We start from the raw sequence: 25,874 nt of genomic DNA, 5'->3' as shown, positions 1-25,874 counted from the left end.
GTAGTGCAATTTCTGGATCGTAGGGTAGCTCTATTTTCAACTTTTTGAGGAACCTCCATACTGTTTTCCAGAGTGGCTGCACCAGCTTGCATTCCCACCAACAGTATAGGGGGGTTCCCCTTTCTCCGTATCCCTGCCAACATCTGTTGTTTCCTGACTTGTTATTTGAGCCATTCTGACTGGTGTGAGGTGGTATCTCATTGAGGTTTTGATTTGGACTTCCCTGATGCTGAGCGATGTTGAGCACTTTTTCATGTGTCTGTTGGCCATTTGGATGTCTTCTTTGGAAAAAAAATGTCTGTTCATGTCTTTTGCCCATTTCTTGATTGGATCATTTGTTCTTTGGGTGTTGAGTTTGATAAGTTCTTTATAGATTTTGGATACTAGCCCTTTATCTGATATGTCACTTGCAAATATCTTCTCCCATTCTGTCGGGTGTCTTTTGGTTTTGTTGACTGTTTCTTTTGCTGTGCAAAAGCTTTTTATCTTGAAGTCCCAAGAGTTCATTTTTGCCCTTGCTTCCCTTGCCTTTGGCGATGTTTCTAGGAAGAAGTTGCTGTGGCTGAGGTCGAAGAGGTTACTGCCTGTGTTCTCCTTTAGGATTTTGATGGACTCCTGTCTCACATTGAGGTCTTTCAACCATTTGGAGTCTATTTTTTGTGTGTTGTAAGGAAATGGTCCAGTTTCATTCTTCTGCATGTGGCTGTCCAATATTCCCATCACCATTTGTTGAAGAGATTGTCTATTTTCCATTAGACATTCTTTCCTGCTTTGTCGAAGATTAGTTGACCATAGAGTTGAGGGTCCATTTCTGGGCTCTCTATTCTGTTCCATTGATCTATGTGTCTGTTTTTGTGCCAGTACCATACTGTCTTGATGATGACAGCTTTGTAACAGAGCTGGAAGTCCGGAATTGGGGTGCCGCCAGCCTTGCTTTTCTTTTTCAACATTCCTCTGGCTATTCGGGGTCTTTTCTGGTTCCATACAAATTTTGGGATTATTTGTTCCATTTCTTTGAAAAAAGTGGATGGTATTTTGATAGGGATTGCATTGAATGTGTAGATTGCTCTAGGTAGCATTGATATCTTCACAATATTTGTTCTTCCAATCCATGAGCATGGAACGTTTTTCCATTTCTTTGTGTCTTCCTCAATTTCTTTCATGAGTATTTTATAGTTTTCTGAGTACAGATTCTTTGCCTCTTTGGTTAGATTTATTCCTAGGTATCTTATAGTTTTGGGTGCAATTGTAAATGGGATCGACTCCTTAATTTCCCTTTTTTGTCTTTTTTTTTTAATGTTTTATTTATTTATTCATAAGAGTCAGAGAGAGAGGCAGAGGCAGAGGGAGAAGGAGGCTCCCCGCCAAGCAGGGAGCCTGATGTGGGACTCGATCCCAGGACCCTGGGATCATGACCTGAGCTGAAGGCAGACGCTTGACCATCTGAGCCACCCAGGCGCCCTCTTTCTTTCTTCTATCTTGTTGGTGTATAGGAATGCCACTGATTTCTGTGCATTGATTTTATATCCTGCCGCTTGACTGAATTCCTGTATGAGTTCTAGCAATTTTGGGGTGGAGTCTTTTGGGTTTTCCACATAAAGTATCAAATCATCTGTAGAGTGAGAGTTTGACTTCTTTGCCGATTCGGATGCCTTTTATTTCTTCTTCTTGTTTGATTGCTGTGGCTAGGACTTCTAATACTATGTTGAATAGCAGTGGTGATAGTGGACATCCCTGCCATGTTCCTGTCCTTAGGGGGAAAGCTCTCAATTTTTCTCCATTGAGAACGATATTCGCTGTGGGTTTTTCATAGATGGCTTTTATGATATTGAGGTATGTACCCTCTATGCCTATACTCTGAAGAGTTTTGATTAAGAAAGGATGCTGTACTTTGTCAAATGCTTTTTCTGCATCTATGGAGAGGATCATATGGTTCTTGGTCTTTCTTTTATTAATGTATTGTATCACATTGATTGATTTGCAGATGTTGAACCAACCTTGCAGCCCAGGGATAAATCCCACTTGGTCGTGGTGAATAATCCTTTTAATGTACTGTTGGATCCTATTGGCTAGTATTTTGGTGAGAATTTTTGCATCCGTGTTCATCAAGGATATTGGTCTGTAGTTCTCCTTTTTGATGGGGTCTTTGTCTAGTTTGGGGATCAAGGTAATGGTGGCCTCATAAAACGAGTTTGGAAGGTTTCCTTCCATTTCTATTTTTTGGAACAGTTTCAGAAGAACAGGTATTAATTCTTCTTTAAATGTGTGGTAGAATTCCCCTGGGAAGCCATCTGGCCCTGGGCTTTTGTTTGTTGGGAGATTTTTGATGACTGCTTCAAATTCCTTAGTGGTTATAGGTCTGTTCAGGTTTTCTATTTCTTCCTGGTTCAGTTTTGGTAGTTGATACATCTCTAGGAATGCATTCATTTCTTCCAGATTATCTAATTTGCTGGCATAGAGTTGCTTATAATATGTTCTTATAATTGTTTGCATTTCTTTGGTGTTGGTTGTTATCTCTCCTCTTTCATTCATGATTTTATTGATTTGGGTCATTTCTCTTTTCTTTTTGATAAGTCTGGCCAGGGGTTTATCAATCTTGTTAATTCTTTTAAAGAACCAGCTCGTAGTTTCGTTGATCTGTTCTACTATTCTTTTGGTTTCTATTTCATTGATTTCTGCTCTGATCTTTATTATTTCTCTTCTCCTGCTGGGTTTAGGCTTTATTTGCTATTCTTTCTCAAGCACTTTTAGGTGTAGGTTTAGGTTGTATATTTGAGACCTTTCTTGTTTCTTGAGAAAGGCTTGTATTGCTATATACTCTCGTCTTAGGACTGCCTTTGCTGTATCCCAAAGATTTTGAATAGTTGTGTTTTCATTTTCATTGGTTTCCATGAATTTTTTTAATTCTTCTTTAATTTCCTGGTTGACCCATTCATGCTTTAGTAGGATGCTCTTTAGCCTCCATGTATTTGAGTTCTTTCCGACTTCCCTCTTGTGATTGAGTTCTAGTTTCAAAGCATTGTCGTCTGAAAATAGGCAGGGAATGATCCCAATCTTTTGGTACCAGTTGAGACCTGATTTGTGACCTAGGATGTGATCGATTCTGGAGAATGTTCCATGGGCACTAGAGAAGAATGTGTATTCCGTTGCTTTGGGATGGAATGTTTTGAATATGTCTGTGAAGTTCATTTGGTCCAGTGTGTCATTTAAAGTCTTTATTTCCTTGTTGATCTTTTGCTTAGATGATCTGTCCATTTCAGTGAGGGGGGTGTTAAAGTCACCCACTATTATTGTATTGTTGTCAATGTGTTTCTTTGCTTTTGTTATTAATTGGAATACATAATTGGCTGCTCCCATGTTAGGGGCATAGATATTTACAATTTTTAGATCTTGTTGTATAGACCCTTTAAGTATGATATAGTGTCCTTCCTCATCTCTTATTACAGTCTTTGGTTTAAAATCGAATTTGTCTGATATAAGGATTGCCACCCCAGCTTTCTTTTGGTGTCCATTAGCATGGTAAATGGTTTTCCACCCCCTCACTTTCAATCTGGGCGTGTCTTTGGGTCTAAAATGAGTCTCTTGCAGACAGCATATCGATGGGTCTTATTTTTTTTTATCCAATCTGATAGCCCGTGTCTTTTGATTGGGGCATTTAGCCCATTTACATTCAGGGTAACTATTGAAAGATAGGAATTTAGTGCCATTGTATTGCCTGTAAGGTGACTGTTACTGCATATTGTCTGTGTTCCTTTCTGGTCTATGTTGCTTTTAGGCTCTCTCTTTGCTTAGAGGACCCCTTTCAATATTTCTTGTAGGGCTGGTTTTGTGTTTGCAAATTCCTTTAGTTTTTGTTTGTCTTGGAAGCTTTTTATCTCTCCTTCTATTTTCAATGACAGCCTAGCTGAATAGAGTATTCTTGGTTGCATATTTTTCTCATTTAGTGCTCTGAATTTATCATGCCTGTCCTTTCTGGCCTGCCAGGTCTCTGTGGATAGGTCTGTTGCCAATCTAATGTTTCTACCATTGTAGGTTACAGATCTCTTCTCCTGAGCTGCTTTCAGGATTTTCTCTGTCTCTGAGACTAGTAAGTGTTACTATTAGATGTCAGGGTGTTGACCTATTTTTATTGATTTTGAGAGGGGTTCTCTGTGCCTCCTGGATTTTGGTGCCTGTTTCCTTCCCCAAATTAGGAATGTTCTCTGCTATAATTTGCTCCAATATACCTTCTGCCCCTCTCTTTCTTCTTCTTCTGAGATCCCAATTATTCTAATGTTTCATCTTGTGGTATCACTTATCTCTCGAATTCTGCCCTTGTGATCCAGTAGTTGTTTATCTCTGTTTTTCTCAGCTTCTTTATTTTCCATCATTTGGTCTTCTATCTCACTGGTTCACTCTTCTGCCTCATTTATCCTAGCAGTTAGAGCCTCCATTTTGGATTACACCTCATTAATAGCCTTTTTGATATCAACTTGGTTAGATTTTAGATCTTTTATTTCTCCAGAAAGGTTTTCTCTAATAACTTCCATGCTTTTTTCAAGCCCAGCTAGTATCTTTAAAATCATCATTCTGAACTGTAGTTCTGACATCTTACTAATGTCCGTTTAGGTCCCTGGCAGTCGGTACTGCCTCTTGTTCTTTTTGTTGAGGTAATTTTTTCCATCTTGTCATTTTGTCCAGAGTAGAATAGATGAATGAGAGAACAAAGTGCTAACAGGGTAACAATGTCCCCACAAAGTATACACTAAACAAATCAGAAAAGACCTGGAACTGGGGGAAAAGAAAGGGAAAGAAAGAAAAAAAAAAAAAAGAAAAAGATAAAAATGAACAAACAAAAACAAAGCAAAACAAAAAAAGAGAATATGATCAAATATGATCAGGCTGGTGCATAGATCCATGCCACACAGTAGATTTTGGGCATAATTTGGTTTGTTATAAGAAAGTGCCTCCCAAAATTTTAAAGAAAGAAAAACTTATATATATACAAAAATAGGGGTTAATACGATGAAGGGATGGAATATGACTGTAAAGATGAAAATTATAAAAGATTTTATAAAAGGAATTGATAAGATAAGAAGTTGGTTGAAAAAAGAAAGAAGAGGATTAAAAAAAAGAAAGTAAAGAAAAAAGGGAGAGAATGTGATTAGGCTGGAGACCAGAACTAAGCCATACACTAGAGATAGGGTATATTTCGGTCCATTAGAAGAAACTGTATCCCAAAATTTTAAAGAGAGAACAACCTATATATATATACCAAAAATAAGGTTAATTAATATGAAGGGATAGAATATGACTCTAAAAATGAAAAATAAAAAAGATTTTTTAAAAAAGGGATTGATAAGATGTTGGTTGAAAAAAGGAAAAAGAAAAATTCAAAAAAAAAGAAAAAGAAAAAGAAAGTTAAAAAAAATTAACTTTGAAAGACTAAAGAATCATGGTAAAAAAACCATGGATTCTATGTGCAGTATTCCCCTAGCGCTGGAGTTCTGCTGTTCTCATTGATCGGTAAACTTGGTCTTGGCTGGCTGTTCTCGCTGATCTTCTGGGGGAGGGGCCTGTCACCTGTTTCCCAAATGTCTTTGCCAGAGGCGGAATTGCCCCGCCCTTGCCCAGTCCGGGCTAAGTAATCTGCTCGGGTTTGCTCTCGGGAGCTTTTGTTCCCTGCAAGCTTTCCGTACAGCTTTGGAGGCGGAGAGTGAAAATTGCGGCCTCCCAATCTCTGCCCTGGAGGAGCCGAGAACTCAGGGCCCTGCTCCTCAGTGAGCCCCCAGAGAAAAGCAGTCAGTCACTCCCGTCTCCCCGGTCTCCAGCTGCACTCCATGCTCACCCGGCCTGTGACCCAGCATTTCTATCTCTGGCACCTAACTCAGTGTGGAGTCTCCAAACCCAGCAGATCCCTGCGGTGTGCTCCCGTGCCACTCCTCCCAGGGGAGGAAGGGGAGTCTCCCTGGATCTGCCGCTTGTCGGGTCCCTGCTGGAGGAGCAGTGGCCTGACTGTGCCGCGGATCACGGTTTATGGTAACCCTGAGCTGACAGCCCGTGCCTGGGCTCCGTCTCTGCAGCTGGCTTCCCCGCTCTGATACCTGGGAGCTCCGCCGCACTCAGGCACCCCCGGTCTTTCTGTGACCCCGAGGGTCCTGAGACCACACTGTCCCGAGAGGGTTCCACCCCCAGCTTAGCCATCGGAGTGACGGCCCTCAGAGAAGCCGACTTCTAAAAGTTCTGATTTTGTGCTCCGTGGCTCTATCACTTGCCGCGGCTGATGGAGGCCCCCTCTCCACCATCTATCTTCCCGAATATCGCCTCGGATTCACTTCTCTGCACCTCCTACCTTCCAGAAAGTGGTCGCTTTTCTGTTCAGAGAGTTGCTGCTATTCTTTTTTCGATCTCCTGTTGAGTTCGTAGGTGTTCAGAATGGTTTGATCCCTATCCAGCTGAATTCCTGAGAGGAGACGAAATCCAGGTCTCCTACTCCTCTGCCATCTTGCTCCTCACCCCCACACATCTTTATCCAGTCGTCTGTTGATGGGTATCTTGGCTCTTTCCATAGTTTGGCTATTGGATTCACGATATTTCTATCTGTGGGGTTTGTTTTGTTTTATTTTTTAAAAACAGAATGCCTTTTGGGGCACCTCAGTGGCTCAGTCATTAAGCGTCTGCCTTCTGCTCAGGTCATGGTCCCAGTGTCCTGGGATCGAGCCCCACATTGGGCTCCCTGCTCGGCGGGAAGCCTGCTTCTCCCTCTCCCCCCCCCCCCCGCTTGTGTTCCCTCTCTCGCTGTCTCTCTAAGTGAATAAATAAAAAAATCTTAAAAAATAAAAGCAGAATGCCTCTGCCAAAATGTAACTACAGACTCCAAAGGACAGTTGTCAGTCTTAATTTCAATTACCCTATTTCTAGCACTTACAAATATTGCTCAACATCTCCCTCCTAAAAGTGTTCCTTTATCCATTTCTTTGACCTCTACACTTTACTGTTCATGTCCTAGGTCACAGCCACTTTTCTGATATTTGACTTGCCCTTTTTTGGGGACACCTAAAGTGCTGGTGCTCCTCAGTGATCCAGGCTAGGATTTTTTTCTACTTTCATGAAGAATTTGTTTCTGATAAATCTTTCCTCTTATCTTTGATAGAGTTTTCTGGTAAAGCTATCTAGGGGAGAGGACATTTATTAAGAAATTTTTTAACAGAGATGAAAACACTTCTGTAGTTGCAGACTATTACCATTTTCTGTTTCATCTTGTCAGCTTTACAAGTTCCATTTCTCATTAAATTTGTCCTTTTCATTTAAAATTTTAATGTATTAAACTTTAAAATTATTCATTATATCCTTGTATGTATTTAATGTTTTCAGGATCTATATGGTGCCTTCTTGCTCATTCCTAACATTGTTTCTGTGTGTGTGAATGCATGTGTGTGAGTGTGTGTGTTTTCCATCTGTTTTTTAATTAATCAGTCTTGCTAGAGTTCTTTCACTTCATTCATATTTTTACAGAATCAAATTTTGATTTTTTTTAGTTCTTTACCACAGGGGAATCTCTTTTCAGGTCCAACTCCAACTGGTATATGACTTACTTAAATTCTAAGAGACTCCCCAAATACTGTGCTGTTTTATGGGGAAAAGAGATGCAAATTCATTTGGATGGATTTACCCTGAAATAATTCAGACTACTAAACCACCTGAAATTTCACTAAGGTGCTGACACTTTCATTTTCCTTAGACATGCTGGTATTTCAGGTAGGCTAGGGTACCTGCTCCTTGCTGTTCACCTGGACTTAGCTTTATGTTTTCCATGTAGTACACCATTACTATGTCCTTTGGATATATGAAATGATCAATATTCCTGCAAAGCAGATTTTGAAAGAGACAAAAATGGATAAAGCCTTGAAATACACTAATGTAGCTGTGCTGGTGTTCCTTCATGTAAAAAAAAGGCATGTTAGATGTCTGTCATTGTATTACTTTAGTCAAGTAAACAGACCTCATTTGCAATAGTAAATGTGATTGAACTTGCCATTTAATTAAATTTGTGAAAATGTCCAAAAGGGGAAATTAAATGGAGAAGTTGGGGGGTAAGAAGTGTACTTGTGATGAGCACCAGGTGTTGTATGGAAATGTTGAATCACTGTATTGTACACCTGAAAGCAATAGAACTCTGTATGTTAACTAACTGGAATTAATTAACTTAATTAATTTTTTGGTTTTATTTAAATTCAAGTTAGTTAACATATAATGTATTTTAATTTGGGGGTGGAATTTAGTGATTCATCAGTTGCATATAACACCCAGTGCTCATTATATCAAGTGCCCTCCTTAATGCCCATCACCCAGTTACCTCTTCCCTCCACCCACTTCCCCTCCAGCAACCCTCAATTTGTTCCCTATAGTTAAGAGTCTCTTATGGTTTGTCTCCCTCTCTATTTTCATCTTATTTTATTTTTCCTTCCCTTCCCCTATGTTCCTCTGTTTTGTTTCTTAAATTCCACGAGTGAAATCAAATGGTATTTGTCTTTCTCTGACTGTCTTATTCTGCTTAGCATTAATACCCATAATACCCTTAGCATAATAGTTCCATACACATCATTGCAAATAGCAAGATATCATTATTTTTAATGGCTGAGTAATATTCCATGTATATATACACCACATCGTCTTTAACCATTCATTTATTGATGGACATCTGGGCTCTTTCTATATTTTGGCTATTGTGGATGTTGCTGCTATAAACATTGGGGTGCATATGCCCCTTCAAATCATTATGTTTGTATCCACTGGATAAATACCTAGTAGTGCAATTGTTGGGTTATAGGGTAGCTCTATTTTTAACTTTTTGAGGAACCCCCATACTGTTTCCAGAGTGGCTGAATCAGTTTCCATTTCCACAAACAGTGTAAGAGGGTTCCCCTTTCTCTGCATCCTCGCCAACATCTGTTGCTTTCTGAGTTGTTAATTTTAGCCATTCTGACAGGGGTGAGGTGTTATCTCATTGTGGTTTTCATTTGTATTTCTCTGATGATGAGTGATGTTGAGCATCTTTTCATGTGTCTGTTAGCCATTTGTATGTCTTCTTTGGGGAAATGTCTGTTCATGTCTTTTGCCCATTTATTGACTGGATTATTTGTTTTTTGGGTGTTGAGTTTGATGAGTTTGATGAGTTCTTTATAGATCTTGGATACTAACCCTTTATCTGATATGTCATTTGCAAATATCTTCTCCATTCTGTAGGTTCATTTTAATTTTATTCATTTTGTTTTAATTTTAATTTTATTCATTTTATTTCCATTGCTGTGCAAAAGCTTTTTATCTTGATGAAATCCCAATAGTTCAATTTTGCTTTGTTTCCCTTGCCTTTGGGGATGTGTCTAGGAAGAAGTTGCTACACCTGAGGTCAAAGAGGTTGCTACCTGTGTTCTCCTCTAGGATTTTGATGGGTTCCTGTCTCACATTTAGGTCTTTCCCATCCATTTTGAATTTATTTTTTTGTATTTTTTTTTCTAATTTAACATTTTTTTATTTTGTTATATTAATCACCATACATTACATCATCAGTTTTTGATGTAGTGATCCATGATTCATTGTTTGCGTATGACAACCAGTGCTCCATGCAGAACGTGCCCTCCTCAATACCCATCACCAGGCTAACCCATCCCCCCACTCCCTCCCCTCTAGAACCCTCAGTTTGTTTCTCAGAGTCCATAGTCTCTAATGGTTCGTCTCCCCCTCTGATTTCCCCCCTTCATTTTTCCCTTCCTACTATCTTCTTCTTCTTTTTTTTTTAACATATAATGTATTATTTGTTTCAGGGGTACAGGTCTGTGATTCAACAGTCTTACACAATTCACAGCGCTCACCACAGCACATACCCTCCCCAATGTCTATCACCCAGCCACCCCATCCCTCTCACCCCCCACCACTGAGAAAGCAGTCCATTTTCATTCTTCTGCATGTGGCAGTCCAAGTTTCCCAAAACCATTTGTTGAAGAGACTGTCTTTTTTTCAATTGGATATTCGTTCCTGCTTTGTTGAAGATTATTTGACAATAGAGTTGAGGGTCCATTTCTGGGCTCTCTATTCTGTTCCATTGATCTATGTGTCTGCTTTGTGCCAGTACCATACTGTCCTGCTGATGACAGCTTTGTAATATGGCTTGAATAGCCTGAAATTGTGATGCCTTCAGCTTTCGTTTTCATCTTCAACATTACTTTGGCCATTTGGGGTCTTTTCTGGTTTCATACAAATTTTAGAATTGTTAGTTCTAGCACTGTGAAAAATGTTGCTGTTATTTTGATAGGGATTGTATTAAATGTGTAGATTCCTTTGGGTAATATAGACGTCTTAAAAATATTTGTTCTTCCAATCCATGAGCATGGAATGTTGTTATATTTCTTCGTGTCTTCCTCAATTTCTTTCATAAGTGTTCTATAGTTTCCAGAGTACAGATATTTTACCTCGTTGGTTAGGTTTATTCCTAGGTATCTCATGGTTTTTGGTGCAATTGTAAATGGGATCAATTCCTTGATTTCTCATTCTGCTGCTTTGTTGTTGGTGTATAGAAATGCAATAGACATCTGTGTGTTGATTTTATATCCTGCAACTTTGCTGAAATCGTATATCAGTTCTAGCAATTTTTAGGTGGAATCTTTTGGGTTTTCTGTATAAAGTATCATGTCATCTGCAAAGAGTGAAAGTTTAACTTCTTCTTTGCCAATTTAGATGCCTTTATTTCTTTTTGTTGTCTGATTGCTGAGGCTAGGGTGTCTAGTAATATGTTGAACAACAGTGATGAGAGTGGATATCCTGTCATGTTCCTGACCTTAAGAGAAAAGTGCTCAGGTTTCCCCAATGAGAATGATATTCACTGTGGGTCTTTTGTCTATGGCCTTTATGATGTTGAGGTATGTTCCCTCTATCCCTACTTTGTTGAGGGTTTTTATAATGAAAGGATGCTGTATTTTCTCAACTGCTTTTTCTACATGTATTGAGAGGACCATATGGTTCTTACCCTTTCTCTTATTAATGTGGTGTATCACATTGATTTGCAGATGCTGAACCACCCCTGCAACCAGGAATAAATCCCACTTGGTCGTGGTGAATAATCCTTTTAATGTACTGTTTGATCCCATTAACTATTATCTTGGTGAGAATTTTTACATCCATGTTCATCAGTGATATTGGTCTGTAATTCTCCTGTTTAATGGGGTCTTTGTCTCATTTTGGGATCAAGGTAATGGGGCCTCATAGAATGAGTTTGGAAGTCTTCCTTCCATTTCTATTTTTTGGAACTGTTTCAGGAGAATAGGTATTAATTCTTCAAAGGTTTGGTAGAATTCTCCTGGGAAGTCATTTGGTTCTGGACTCTTGTTTGTTGGGAGATTTTTTGATTACTGATTCCATTTCTCTGTGGGTTATGGATCTATTCAGATTTTCTATTTCTCCCTGTTTCAGTTTTGTAGTTTGTTTCTAAGAATGTATCCATGTATTCCAGATTGCCTAATTTGTTGATATAATTGCTCATAATATTCTCTTATAATTGTTTGTATTTCTGTCATGTTGGTTGTGATCTCTTTTCTTTCATTCGTGATTTTATTTTTTGGGTCCTTTCTCTTTTCTTTTTGATAAATCTGGCTAGGGGTTTATCAATCTTATTAATTCTTTCAAAGAATCGGCTCTGGCCAATTGAATTTAATTTTTTAAAAATGAGGAACAAACAAACAAAGAACCAGCTCCTAGTTTTGTTGATCTCTTCTACTGTTTTTTTTTTTTTTTTATTTCTATATCATTGATTTCTGCTTTAATCTTTATTCTGTCCCTTCTCCTGCTGGTTTTAGGCTTTATTTGCTGTTATTTTTCCAGCTCCTTTAGGTGTGAGTTTATGTTTGTATTTGAGACTTTTCTTGCTTCTTGAGAAAGGCCTGTATTGCTATCTGCTTCCTTCTTTGCTGCATCCCATAGGTCTTGAACTTTCGTATTTTCATTTTTATTTGCTTCCATGTACTTTTTAAATTCTTCTTTAAGTTCCTGGTTGACCCATTCATTCATTTTTTTAATGTTATGTTAATCATCATACATTACATCTTTAGTTTTTGATGTAGTGTTCCATGATTCATTGTTTGTGTATAACACCCAGTGCTCCATGCAGAACGTGCCCTCTTTAATACCCATCACCAGACTAACCCATCCTCCCTCCCCCCTCCCCTCTAGAACCCTCAGTTTGTTTCTCAGAGTCCATAGTTTCTCATGGTTCGTCTCCCCCTCCGATTTCCCCCCCTTCATTCTTCCCCTCTTGTTACCTTCTCCTTCTTTTTTTTTTTTTTTTAACATATAATGTATTATTTGCTTCAGAGGTACAGATCTGTGATTCAACAGTCTTGCACACTTCACAATGCTCACCATAACCCATTCATTCTTAAGTAGGATGTTCTTTAACCTCCATGTATTTGTGGTCCTTCAAAATTTTTTCTTGTGGTTGATTTAAAGTTTCATAGCATTGTGGTCTGAAAATATGCATGGTATGATCTCAATCTTTTTGTACTGCTTGAGTCCTGATTTATGACCCAGTATGTGACCTATTCTGGAGAATGTTCCATGTGCTCTTGAAAAGAATGTGTATTCTGCTGCTTTGGGAAGAAATGTTCTGTTTTCAGTCCATCTGGTTGAGTGTGTCATTCAAAGCCCTTGTTTCCTTGTTTATCTTCTGCTTAGATCATCTATCCATTGCTGTGAATGGGGTGTTAAAGTCCATGCTATGATCGTATTATTATTAATGAGTTTCTTATAGTTTGTTATTAATTTAATTATATTTTTGGTTGCTCCCAAGTTAGGGGCATATTTACATTTGTGAGATCTTCTTGTTGGATAGACCCTTTTATTGTGATATAGTGTCCTTCTTCATCTCTTATTATGGTCTTTGATTTATTTATTTATTTATTTTTAAAGATTTTATTTATTTATTTGAGAGAGAGAGAGAGCATGAGGGGGGGAGGGTCAGAGGGAGAAGCAGACTCCTCGCAGAGCAAGGAGCCCGATGCGGGACTCAATCCCGGGACTCCAGGATCATGACCTGAGCCGAAGGCAGTCGCTTAACCAACTGAGCCACCCAGGCGCCCTAGTCTTTGATTTAAAATCTAGTTTGTCTGATATAAGGATGGCTACTCTAGCTTTCTTTTGATGTTCATTAGCATGATAAACAGTTCTTTACCCCCTCACTTTAAATCTGTAAGTGTCTTTGGGTCTAAAATGAATCTCTTTTTTTTTTTTTTTTTTTTTAAGATTTTATTTATTTGAGAGAGAGAATGAGACAGAGAGAGCATGAGAGGGGCAGGGTCAGAGGGAGAAGCAGACTCCCTGCTGAGCAGGGAGCCCGATGCGGGACTCGATCCCAGGACTCCAGGATCATGACCTGAGCCGAAGGCAGTCGCTTAACCAACTGAGCCACCCAGGCGCCCCCTAAAATGAATCTCTTGTAGGCAACATACTGATGGGTCTTTTTTGTTTGTTTGCTTGTTTGTTTGTTTTTATCCATTCTGATACCCTGTAATTTTATTGGAGCATTTCATACATATATATTCAGAGTAATTATTGAAAGATATGAATTTAATACCATTGTATTACTTGTAAAGTTGCTGTTCCTGTAGATTATCTCTGTTCCTTTCTAGTCTTTTTTTTACTTTTGGTCTCTCTTTCCTACTCAAATGGTCTCCTTTAATATTTCTTTAGGGCTGGTTTAGTGTTCATGTGCTCCTTTAGTTTTTGTTTATCTTAGAAACACTTTATCTCTGCTTCTATTCTGAACAACAGCCTTGCTGGATAAGTATTCATGGATGCACATTTTTCCTATTTAGCATGTTGAATATGCCAGTCCTTTCTGGCCTATCAAGTTTCTGTGGACAGGTCTATTGCCAGCCTTATGTGTCTACCCTTGTATGTTAAGGACTTTTTCTCCTGAGCTGCTTTCAGGATTCTCTCTTTATCTTTGTATTTTACAAGTTTCACTATGTTATATCTTGGTGTTGACCTGTTTTGGTTGATTTTGAGGGGAGTTCTCTGTGTCTCTTGGAGTTGAATGTGTGTTTCCTTCCCCAGATTACAGAAGTTCTCAGCTATAATTTGTTCAAAGGAACCTTCTGCCCTTTTTCCCACCTGTCTTCTGGGATTCTATGATATGGATATTATTTTGTTTTACGGAATCGCTGATTTCCCTGTCTATCTTCTGGACCTAATAGTTTTCTTTCCGTTTTCTTTACAGCTTCATTATTTTCCATAATTTTATCATCTATATCACCTTTCCTCTCCTCTGCTTCTTCAATTCTTGTAGTGATTATATCCGGTCTGTTTTCCATCTGTTTTGTTATAGCATTTTTTTAAAAAAAATTTCTGCCTGACTAGTTTTTGGTCTTTTATCTCTGCAGCAAGTGTTTCTCTGGTATCTTCTATGCTTTTTTCATGTTCAGCTCATTGTCTTATAACTGTTGATCAAAACCCTAGTTCAGATATATTGCTTACATCTGCTTTGAACATGTCCCTGGCCGTGAAACATTCCTGACCTTTCTTTCAGGGAGAATTACTCCATCTTACCATTTTGGCTAAGTTTCTATCTTTTGAGCGCTATGAAAGCTTGTTATGTTTCCTGCATCTCAGAGTAATGGTATATTAAAAAGAGGTCATACACTGTCCAGGGCCTGGCACTTCAGAAAGTGTTTCTTTTGTAGGCTGTGTACACTCTGTTGTTGCATTTTGGCTGCTCTTTCCCAGTGGTTTGTCTTTTACAGAGTTCCTCCTTGCTTTTAGTGGGGAGTGATTGGACCTTTAACTAGGTGTGCTTTGATTTGTTTGTTAAGGTAAGCCTGGAAAAGAAAAAAAAAAATCCTGATTCAAGACAAGAGGAAAGAAAAAGGAACAAAAAACCGAACAGACTATATATATATATATATAAGACTGGTTCCAAATAATAAGAAAGAAAGAAGCAAAAAAGAGTAAGGAAAGAAAAAAAAAAAAAAAAAAGCCTGATCCAAAAGGTAAGAGAAAGAAACAAACCAACAAATGAACAAAAAAAATTATAAGCCTGATACCAAGAAAAAGGTAAAGAAAAAAAGAAGGAAAAATATATAAAATAAAAGATAAAAAATTAAAAAAAAAGAAATAAATGGCAAGATTTTGTTGTTTTTTTTGATGGCTGCATAATATTCCATTGTATATATATCCATCACATCTTCTTTATCCATTCATTGGTTTGCAGTGATGTGGATGGAACTGGAGAGTGTTATGCTGAGCGAAATAAGTCAATCAGAGAAAGACATGTATCAGATGACCTCACTGATATGGGGAGTTCTTAATCTCAGGAAACAAACTGAGGATTGCTGGAGTGGGGGGTGGGGTGGGAGGGATGGGGTGGCTGGGTGATAGACACTGGGGAGGGTATGTGCTATGGTGAGTGCTGTGAATTGTGTAAGACTGTTGAATCACAGACCTGTATCTCTGAAACAAATAATACAATATATGTTAAAAAAAAAAAAAAAAGAAGATAGCAGGAGGGGAAGAATGAAGGGGGTGAAATCGGAGGGGGAGATGAACCATGAGAGACGATGGACTCTGAGAAACAAATTGAGGGTTCTAGAGGGGAATGGGATGGGAGGATGGGTTAGCCTGGTGATGGGTATTAAAGAGGGAACATTCTGCATGGAGCACTGGGTGTTATGCACAAACAATGAATCATGGAACACTACATCAAAAACTAATGATGTAATGTATGGGGATTAACATAACATAATAAAATAAAAACAGAAAAAAAAAGAAATAAAAAAAGAAAAAATTAAAAGAAAAAAGAAAAAGAAAGCCTCATCCTATTTTCACCAGAACTGAAGCTGACGCTTTAGAGCACTCTTTAATCGGTAGACTAGTTATATGCGTGGGGTTTGTGTTGCTCTTCTGAGGGAGAGGCCCAGTGGGCTGGCTCACAAGCTGACTTGCCCTTGTAAAGATGCTCCTGCCAGGAGCTGGGGGTGCAGGGTTCAGGGTAGGGGATTCCATCCTCCACTGGAGGTGCTGTGTTTCTCTCTGTAGTCCACCTGTGCTGGTGGGCTGTGGGGGCGAAGGGAGTGGTGGTGAAGGAAGAAGATGGCATCACCCCATCCTCTCATCTCCGGGGAGGGGAACTCATGGTTGCTGCTGCTCAGGTGGCCCTCACAGAAAAGCAAACAATCTCCTATGTTCTGGGCTTTCCTCAGATCCCTGGCCTTAACCTGTCTGTGCTCAGGCCGTTGAGCAGCTGGGATTCAAAACTCCCCATTGTAAAGAGCCTGACAAGGTGCAGCCCTACTCTTCTCCCCCAGAGCAGAGGCTTGCGGCATGCCCAGCACTATCCTGTCCCAGAAAAGCAGTTGCACAGTGTGTGTACTGTCCTAGTCTATTGTGTCACACAGCGAAAGGTGACCCAGTTATCTGCCATCTGCGCATGCTTCAGTCCCAGAAAAGCACAGTATTGTGTCTATTGATTCCCTTGTGACACAGAATTAAAAGCAGCCACCATGGGGCGCCTGGGTGGCTCAGTCATTAAGCGTCTGCCTTCGGCTCAGGTCACGATCCCAGGGTCCTGGGATCGAGCCCCGCATCGGGCTCCCTGCTCAGCGGGAAGCCTGCTTCTCCCTCTCCCACTCCCCCTGCTTGTGTTCCCTCTCTCGCTGTCTCTCTCTGTCAAATAAATAAATAAAATCTTAAAAAAAAAAAAAAAAGCAGCCACCAGGTTGTCTGCAGTCTGCAGGTGTCTCTGGTCTCTGCTCAGGTCTGTCCAGAAGAGCAGCCGCTCTGTGTGTGCACAGTGGCTTGAGTCTATTGTGGATCACAGAGGAAAGCTGCTACCAGGGTATCTGACCTCTGTGCACCTATGTCCCAGCTCCCACCTGGCCTTTTGTCCTTGGAGAGGTAAAATACACTCTTGCAAATGTACTCCAGGAAGGGGTGTGATCCCTCCCATGCTACCCAGGGGATCTCCTCGCTGAGTCTTATGGAACAATCCCTACCTGCTGCACTCTCTCCTGCTCTCTCCCTCTCCTTGACTTTGTTCGACAAAAAGGGTTCCCTCCCTTTCACGGCCCTGTGGCTTTCCTCTCCCCCAATTCACAGCTCTAAAGCTCACATCTCCCACATTCTCTCCCTCCAGTTGTGCAGATTGTTTTCTTAATCCTCAGATTATATTCCTAGTTATTCAAAATAGTTTGATGTTGGGGCACCTGGGTGGCTTAGTCGGTTAAGTGTGTGTGCCTCCAGCTCAGGTCATGATCCCAGAGTCCTGGGATCGAGCCCCGCATCAGGCTCCCTGCTCAGCGGGGAGCCTGCTTCTCCCTCGGCTGCTCCCCCTGCTTGTGCTCTCTCTCTGTGTCAAATAAATAAATAAAATCTTTAAAAAAATTGTTTGATGTTGATCTAGCTGTGTTCAAGGGACAAGGCAAGCTCAGGGGCCCCTACTACTCTGCCATCTTAGCTCCTTCCCCAACTAGGTGCAATTTAAATAAAGACTTAAAAATTACCACCTTTGCACCTTTTCGATATTCAAATCAATAATTTCCTGATTTCCTTAAGGAAGATACATTGCTGTTGGTTAGTTTGTTTACATTCCGTTTGGACCAGGTCACCAGAGCAGATTAGGAGAATCGATGTGATCATGTTGCCCATTGGTCAAAATATGTTGTGGTGATATTCACAGGCTGTGTTTATGGATCCTTTCCACTCACTGTGAAACAGATATAGGAGAAAATTATTTTACCCTTTACTCTGATTAGTGGGCTCAAGTACAAAGGATATTCTTTCAGAGCAATTTACTTGGTCTTTTGATTCTTGAATTACAAATTTAAAGTCATGATGGTATCTTGATTTCTGTTTATGTGCTTCAGAAGCAATCAGAATGATCAGATGGCTCAGTCTTTGTACTCTTCATTCTTTCTGTAATGGTCTGTTGGAACAGCCATTTAGGCTGGCCTCTTCCATTCTGGTGACTGCAGGTTAGCTTTAGCAAACTCTTAGCCATGTGTGCGGTGGACCACTTGTTTCCCATATTTCAATACTGTTGGGATCCTCTCTGCCTCTGAACCAAACCTGATGATATAACTAAAACTAGATTCTCATACTTTGGGGACTTTGTTGCTTTCAATCATTCATGGTACCAATTGTTGCAGTTCAGTCATAATTACTGGTTTGAATCGCAGAAAAGACATTGTAGTCCACTAAAGTCTTATGAGTCATAATAGGGTTACCAGATTTACTAAAAAAGAAACAAACAGAAGGTTAATTTTGTATTTCAGAAAACAAACAAACAAACATAGTGATGCTTTCCAGTGTATTATGTCATGGACTTAGGGAAAGGAGGATTTTCTTTGCTATTTTATGAAATGTTGGGGGATGGATGAGTAGTTTACATTAATATATTCACTTTAATATTCATATACTCCCAAATCTGTATTTTCCTGTTTTCTTCAATAATAAGGGATACATATGTGGTAGGCAGGATAAAGACATCCAATTTAAATCTGAATTATTTTTTCTTTAATACGACAAAAAGGGATTTTGAGGATGTAATTAAAAATCTTAAGGTGGGGAGAGTATCTTGGATTTTTAAAAAAGTTTTTATTTTAATTCAAGTTAGTTAACGTACAGTGTAATATTAGCTTTGGGTGTACAATACAGTGATTCAACAATTCCATACATCACCTATATACCACATCTTTTTTTGGTGGTGGTGGGGAGGGAGGTAACACTTGACATTTATTTTTTTTCCTCAAGTGTTTATTTAAATTCTGGTTAGTTAACATACAGTGTGATATTAGTTTCAGATGTAGAATGTAGTGATTCATCACTTACACAGAACACCCAGTGCTCATTACAACAAGTGCCCTCCATAATCCCCATCACCTATTCAACGATACCCCCACCCACACCCCCCTCCCGTAATCATCAGTTTGTTCTCTAATAGTTAAAATCTATTTCCTGGTTTGATTCTATTTTTTTTCCCTGCCATGTTCATCTGTTTTGTTTCTGATATTTCACATATGAGTGAAATAATACGTATATACCACATCTTTATGCATTCATCAGTCAATGGACACTTGGGCTGCTTCCATGATTTGCCTATTATTGATAATGCTATAGACATAGAGCTGCATGTATCCCTTTGGATTAGTGTTTTTGCATTCTTTGGGTGAATACCCAGTAATGGGATTTCTGGATCATAGGATAGTTCTATTTTTAACTTTTTGAGGAAACTCCATACTGCTTTCCACTGTGACTATACCAGTTTGCATGCTCACTAACAGTGCAGGAAGGTTCCTCTTTCTCCACATCCTCGCCCAAACCTGTTGTTTTTTGTGTTGTTGATTTTAGCCATTCTGAGTGGTATGAGATGGTATCTCATTGTGGTTTTGATTCGTATTTCCCTGATGATGAATGATGTTGGGCATCTTTTCATGCAGAACATCTGTTGGCCATTTTTATGTCTTCCTTGGAGAAATGTCTATTCATGTCTTCTGCTCATTTTTAATTGGATTCTTTGTTTTTTGGGTGTTGAGTTTTATAAGTTCCTTATATATTTTTGATACTAATCCTTTATCAATATGTCATTTGCAAATATCTTCTCTCATTCTGTAGGTTGCCTTTTACTTTTGTTGACTGTTTCCTTCACTGTGCAGAAACTTTTTATTTTGATGAAGTTCCATTTTATTTTTGCTTTTGTTTCCCTTGCCTCAGGAGACATATCTAGAAAAAATTTGCTATGACAAATGTCAGAGAAGTTACTGCCTGTGTTCTCTTCTAGAGTTTTTAGGCTTCAGGTCTCACATTTAAGTCTTTAATCCATTTTGAATTTATTTTTTGCGTATGGTGTAAGAAAGTGGTAAGTTTCACTCTTTTGCATGTTGCTATCCAGTTTCCCAACACCATTTGTTGAAGAGAATGTCTTTTTCTCATTGGATATGCTTTCCTGATTTTGTGAAGGATAATTGACTATCTAATTGCAGACTTATTTCTGTTCTCTAGTCTGTTCCATTGATCTGTGTGTCTATTTTCGTGCCAGTACCATATTGCTTGGATTACTACAGCTTAATGATATAACAAAGTCCGGAATTGTGATGCCTCCAGCTTTGCTTTACTGTTTCAAGATTGTTTTAGCAATTCAGGGTCTTTTGTGGTTCCATACAAATTTTAAAATTGTTTGCTCTAGTTCTGTGAAAAATGCTGTTGTTATTTTGATAGGGATTGCTTTAATTGTGTAGATTGCTTTGTGTAGTGTAGACACTTTAACAATATTTGTTCTTGTAATCCATGAGAATGGGACGTCATTCCATTTCTTTGTGTCCTCTTCAATTTCTTTCATCAGTGTTTTATACATTTCAGAGTACAGATCTTTTACCTCTTTGGTCAGGTTTATTCCTAGGTATCTTATTTTCAGTGCAAATATAAATGGGATTGATTCCTTAATTTCTCTTTCTGCTGCTTCATTATCAATGTATAGAAATGCAACCAATTTCTGTACATTAATTTTGTATCTTGCAACTTTAATGACTTTGTTCATCAGTTTTAGCAGATTTTTGGATGAGTCTTTCAGGTTTTCTATGTAGAGTACAATATTATCAGTAAATAGTGAAAATTTTACTTCTTCCTTACTGATTTGCATGTCTTTTATTTCTTTTTGTCTGATTGCTGCAGCTAGGATTTCCGGTACCATGTTGAATAAAAGAGGTGAGAGTGGAAATCCCTCAGTTTATGATTATAAAACAATATTAAGATTGAAATTTTGGGGGTGCCTGGGTGGCTCAGTCATTAAGCATCTGCCTTTGGCTCAGGTCATGATCCCAGGGTCCTGGGATCGAGTCCCGCATTGGGCTCCCTGCTCGGTGGGAAGCCTGCTTCTCCCTCCACTTGTGTTCCCTCTCTCGCTGTGTCTCTGTCAAATAAATAAATAAAATCTTTAAAAAACAAATATTTTTAAAATTATCATTATGTTATGTTAATCACCATACATTACATCATCAGTTTTTGATGTAGTGTTCCATAATTCATTGTTAGTGTATAACACCCAGAGCTCCATGCAGAACGTGCCCTCTTTAATACCCATCACCAGGCTAACCCATCCTCCTACTCCCCTCCCCTCTAGATTGAAATTTTGTTTAATTAAATCATTTTATATCAATACATTTATAAATAAATAAATAAAATAAGTCACATACACAAAATTGGTGCATTGAACACGACATTTTATTTTTGAAAAATAGTGAGCTATGAGAAATTATTAACATATTGTTGTTTTGCAGAATCTGTTAAATTTACCTAGTATATACTAAGGCTCACTATCAAGCTTATGAAGTTGTAAATTTCAGAATTACTCAATATTCCTCTTACAAATTGGTATTTTTGCCATATTTAGTGTTCTGTGACATCCCTCATTCTAGATTGTTAATTAAAAAAATATTAGTTGTGGGGAGCAGGAAGATGGCAGTGGAGTAGGACCCTGAGCTTGCCTCATTCCACCAACATGACTAGATAACAAGCAAATCATCTTAAATACCCCAGAAATAGACCTGAAGACTGACGGAACAAACTCAACAACTAAAGGGAAGGAAGAAGCCACATTTAAGAAGGTAGGAAGTGCAGAGATGTGGTTTAGGGGAGAAAGATCACAGGTGTTGTGGAAGGGAGGGAGCCATGGTCATAGACAAGGGCAAGAGAGAGAGAGGAGGAAATAGAGGAACCCACAAGGAGAATGTTTCCCTAAAGCCATTGGCTTGGAAAATGGGGATCCCTGAATATCATGGGTTCTTGCAACCAGCAAGGCTTAAAGCTTGGAGTTTTAAAGGCGAAGGCTTGGCTGGAATAGAGCCTGGAGGGCACTGTGCTGCTCCTGGAGAGAAGGCAGGCAAATAACTGGGGAGCAGATAGCATGGAAGCAGCAATCTGAAGAACACCCAGGGCACACAGGTGGGAGATTATTTGCTCCTCTCCTAGCACTTCCCTGATAAGCAGCATTCATGGAAACATCTCTCTGGGAAAAATGGAGCAGGTCAGTGCCATTTCTGTCCCTTGCACCTCAGCATAAATATAGATTCATCTCTGGGAAACAGTGCAGTCCCAACACTGGCTGCCTAAATTACTTACCCCAAGACTCACACCCCTGTCTCTGGTGGAAGTGCACTTCTCGGTCACACTTGCCTCAGTTCCAGTGCAGTGGGCCCTTTCCCCAGAAGACATATCTCCTGACCAGAGTTTTCCAGGGCCTCGCTTCCAGTGGAGGAGGTGTCAAGTGTCATTACACAAGCAGACTAGAGCACACCTAGTTAAAACTGCACCATATTCAGGTCAGGGGCCAAACCCTGCCCACAGCAAGCAAGGAGAGCCTCTGTAGATGACTGGTCTGAAGGATAGAGCAGCCAGAACACAACAGCAGGTGTACAGAGCATATACCAGCGATACTCCCTAAAGTGCCAGGTGCTACATGACTTCTTCACAAGGCCATTATTTTTAGGAGCAGGAGACATAACTGGTTTTTCTAACACACCAAAGAAGGCAGAGACTTAGACAAAATGTAAAGACAGAGGAATTTATCCCAAACGAAAGAATAACATGAGGACTTGTTCAGAGATTTAAGTAAAACAGGTATAAGCAACATGCCTGATAGAGAATCCAAGGCAGTGATCATGCAGATACACGCTGGGGTTGAGAAAAAAATAGAAGACATCAGTGAGACCCTTACCACAGGAACAAAAGGTACAAAACAAGTAATAAAATGTCAATAAATACATATCTATCAATAATTACTTTGAATGTAAATGGACTAAATGCTCCAATCAAAAGACATAAGGTGTCGGATTAGATAAAACAAAAACAAACCCCATCCCTTTCCACAGTACCCAAGGAGAGTATGGTGTTGTGTTCCCATCATAACTTATAGGGAAACTTCCACAAAGTCCAGAGCCCTTGATGTCCTGCAAATGAATGAAGAGGGTGTCCTTAAATTCCTTGCAGTAGGAGCCCACTTAGGTAGCACCAACCTTGCTTCCAAATGGAACAGTACATCTACAAAAGGAAAAGTGACAACATCTACATCATGAATCTGAGGAGAACCTGGGAGAAGCTTCTGCTGGAAGCTCGTGCCATTGTTGCCATTGAAAACCCAGCTGATGTCAGTGTCATATCGTCCAGGAACACTGGCCAGTGAGCTGTGCCAAAGTTTGCTGATGCTACTGGAGCCACTTTATTGCTGGCCACTTCACTCCTGGAACCTTCAATAACCTGATCCAGGCAGCCTTCTAGGAGCCCAGATTTCTGGTGGTTACAGATCCCAGGGCTGACCACCAGCCTTTCACAGAGGCATCTTATATTAACCTGTCTACCATCTCTCTGTGTAACACAGACTCTCCTCTGCCCTATGTGGACACTGCCATCCCTTGTAACAACAACAGAGCTCACTCCACGGTCTGATGTGGGGGAGGCCAGCCCTGGGGAAGTTCTGCACATGTGTGGTACCATTTCCCATGAAGACCCATGGGAGGTCAAGCCTGATCTCTACTTCTACAGAGATTCTGAAGAGATTGAAAAGGAAGATCAGGCCACTGCTGAAAAGGCTGTGACCGAGGAGGAATTTCAGGGTGAATGTACTCCAGCTCCTGAGTTTACCACTACTCATCCTAAAGTCACAAACTGGTCTGAAGGCATGCAGGTGCTCTTGGTGTCTTTTCAGCAGTTCCCTACTGAAGACTGGAGCACTTAGCCAGCCACTGAGCATTGGTCTGCAGCTCCCACTATTCAAGCCACTGAATGGGTAGGAACAAACTCTGTGTGGTCTTAAGCCGCTCTTCCACAAAGGCAAAGTTGAAATAAGGTTGACAGAAAATAAACAGTTTCTAAAAGTTGAAAAAAAAAAAAAAAACCAAAGCACAAGACCCATCTATATGTGCAAGAGACTCATCTTAGACCTAAAGATACCTGGAAATTAAAAGTGAGGGGATGGAGAAACATTTCTCATGCAAATGCATGTCAAAAGAAAGCCAGAGTAGCAATACTTACACTGGACAAACTAGACTGTAAAACAAAGACTAACTTTTTTTAAATTTAACTTTATTATGTTATGTTAGTCACCATACATTACATCATTAGTTTTTGATGTAGTGTTCCATGATTCATTGTTTGCATATAACACCCAGTGCTCCATGCAGAACGTGCCCTCTTTAATACCCATCACCAGGCTAACCCATCCTCCCAACCCCCTCCCCTCTAGAACCCTCAGTTTGTTTTTCAGAGTCCATCGTCTCTCATGGTTTGTCTCCCCCTCTGATTTCCTCCCTTCATTTTTCCCTTCCTACTATCTTTTTTTAAACATATACTGTATTATTTGTTTCAGAGGTACAGATCTGTGATTCAACAGTCTTACACAATTCACAGCGCTCACCATAGCACATACCCTCCCCAATGTCTATCACCCAGCCACCCCATCCCTCCCACCCCCCACCACACCAGCAACCCTTAGTTTGTTTCCTGAGATTAACAGTCTCTTATGGTTTGTCTCCCTCTCTGGTTTCATCTTGTTTTATTTTTTCCTCTCTTCTCCTATGATCCTCTGTCTTGTTTCTCAAATTCCTCATATCAGTGAGATCATATGATACTTGTTTTTCTCTGATTGACTTATTTCGCTTAGCATAACACCCTCTAGTTCCATCCACGTCATTGCAAATGGCAAAATTTCATTTTTTGATGGTTGCATAATATTCCATTGTATATATATACCACCTCTTCTTTATCCATTCATCTGTCGATGGACATCTTGGCTCTTTCCACAGTTTGGCTATTGTGGATATTGCTCTATAAACATTGGGGTGCATGTACCCCTTCGGGTCCCTACATTTGTATCTTTGGGGTAAATACCCAGTAGTGCAATTCCTGGATCGTATGGTATCTCTATTTTCAACTTTTTGAGGAACCTCCATACTGTTTTCCAGAGTGGCTGCACCAGCTTGCATTCCCACCAACAGTGTAGGAGGGTTCCCCTTTCTCTGCATCCCCGCCAACATCTGTCATTTCCTGACTTGTTAATTTTAGCCATTCTGACTGGTGTGAGGTGGTATCTCATTGAGGTTTTGATTTGGATTTCCCTGATGCCAAGTGATGTTGAACATTTTTTCATGTGTCTGTTGGTCATTTGGATGTGAAGACTAACTTTTTGAGGAACCTCCAAACTTTTTTCCACAATGGCAGTACCAGCTTGCATTCCCACCAACAGTGCAAGAAGGTTCCCCTTTCTCTACATCATCACTAACACCTGTTTTTTCTTGTGTTGTTGATTTTAGCCATTCTGACTAGTGTGAGGTGGTATCTCATTGTGGTTTTGATTTGTATTTCTCTGATGATGAGTGATGTTGAGCATCTTTTCATGTGTCTGTTGGCCATCTGGATGTCTTCTATGGAAAAATTTCTGTTCATGTCTTCTGCCCATTTGTAACTGGATTATTAATTTATTTTTGTTTTTGAGTCTTATAAGATCTTTATATATTTTATTTATTTTAAAGATTTTAAAGATTTTATTTATTTATTTGAGAGAGAGAATGAGAGAGAGAGAGAGAGAGCATGAGAGGGGGAGGGTCAGAGGGAGAAGCAGACTCCCCGCTGAGCAGGGAGCCCAACGCGGGACTGATCCCAGGACTCCAGGATCATGACCCGAGCTGAAGGCAGTCGCTTAACCAACTGAGCCACCCAGGCGCCCCAGATCTTTATATATTTTAGATGCTAACCCTTTATCAAATATGTCATTTGCAAATATCTTCTACCATTCCTTATGTGCCTTTTAGTTTTGTAATCTCTTTGACATTGTCCATAGCAACTTCTTTCTAGATATGTCTCCTGAA

General features: G+C 39.7%; 1 protein-coding gene and 1 pseudogene across 2 annotated transcripts in view; both read left to right on the top strand.

Annotated features, from left to right (window-relative positions):
* GCSAML (germinal center associated signaling and motility like) overlaps window positions 1–25,874 on the top strand; it is a 69,132-nt gene that overhangs the window by 41,121 nt on the left and 2,137 nt on the right. The window lies entirely within an intron of this gene.
* Window positions 22,644–23,824, top strand: LOC118527102 (small ribosomal subunit protein uS2 pseudogene; annotated as a pseudogene).

This window comes from Halichoerus grypus, chromosome 2 (assembly GCF_964656455.1).
Source record: "Halichoerus grypus chromosome 2, mHalGry1.hap1.1, whole genome shotgun sequence".
In the NCBI taxonomy this organism is placed as follows: Eukaryota; Metazoa; Chordata; class Mammalia; order Carnivora; family Phocidae; genus Halichoerus; species Halichoerus grypus.
The sequence above is the reverse complement of the archived record's forward strand: the minus strand, read 5'-3'. Positions and strand labels throughout refer to the sequence as shown.